Here is a 1216-nt window from a genome sequence, read left to right on the forward strand (position 1 = left end):
GTATATTCATTCCTCCTTTTTCACAGATTAATTGACCACATAAGCATGGGTTTATTTCTGGGCTGTCTATTCTATTCCATTGATCTATGTGTCTGTTTTGATGCCAATACCATGCTGTTTTGATTACTATGGCTTTGTAGTATAATTTGAAGTCGGGCAGAGTGATGCCTCCAGCCTCGTTCTTTTTTCTGAAGGTGGCTTTGGCAATTCAGGGTCTTTTGTGCTTCTATACAAATCTGATGATTTTTCTTGTTCTATTTCTTTAAAAAAATGCCGAGGGGGATTTATTGGGGATTGCATTAAATCTATATAATGCGTTAGGTAATATGGTCATTTTAACTATGTTGATTCTTCCAGTCCAAGAACACAGACTATCTTTCCATTTCTTTGTATCTTCTTCGATTTCTTTTAATAGGGTCTTATAGTTTTTATTATATAGGTCCTTCACATGTTTCATTAAATTTATTCCTAGGTATTTATTTATTTTTTGTTGCAATTGCAAAAGGAATTATTTTTTCCACTTCTTTTTCTGACACTTCATTATTAGAGTATAGGAACGCTATGTGTTTTTGAACATTGATTTTTTTTAATCCAGAAACTTTACCATATTTGCTTATTGTTTCTAGTAGTGTTCTTGTGTAGTCTTTAGGATTTTCTATATAGAGAATCATGTCAGCCACAAATAGTGACAGATCGACTTCTTTATTTCCTATTTGGATGACTATTATATCTTTCTCTTGTCTGATTGCACTTGCTGGGACCTCCAATGTTATATTGAATAACAGTGGGGATAGTGTACAGCCTTGCCTTGTTCCTGATCTTGGAAGGTTTTTAGGTTTTCACCATTCAGTATAATGTTGGCTGAGGGCTTGTCATATATGGCCTTTGTTATGTTAAGGTACTTTCCTTCTCTACGGATTTTGTTAAGTGTTTTGATCATAAATGGATACTGTATCTTGTAAAAGGCTTTTTTTTTTTTCTTGTGAAATAGACTGATGTCAGATAAGAATGGTGGGAACTGCTCTTCTCTTTTGTCTTAAACATAGATGTGATTCCTGGATCTGTAGAAGCCATATTGCAACTCTGAGGTACCAATTATCAGAAAAAAAGTCAACATGCTAAGAAAGGCAAAGCATAATTATGAAAAGAGTAGGGTTCTTGTATAGTATTTCTGCATCATGGACCAACTCAGATTCATTTGCCTTTGTAATTCTTG

This window comes from Pteropus alecto, unplaced genomic scaffold (genome assembly GCF_000325575.1).
Source record: "Pteropus alecto unplaced genomic scaffold, ASM32557v1 scaffold164, whole genome shotgun sequence".
Lineage (NCBI taxonomy): Eukaryota > Metazoa > Chordata > Mammalia > Chiroptera > Pteropodidae > Pteropus > Pteropus alecto.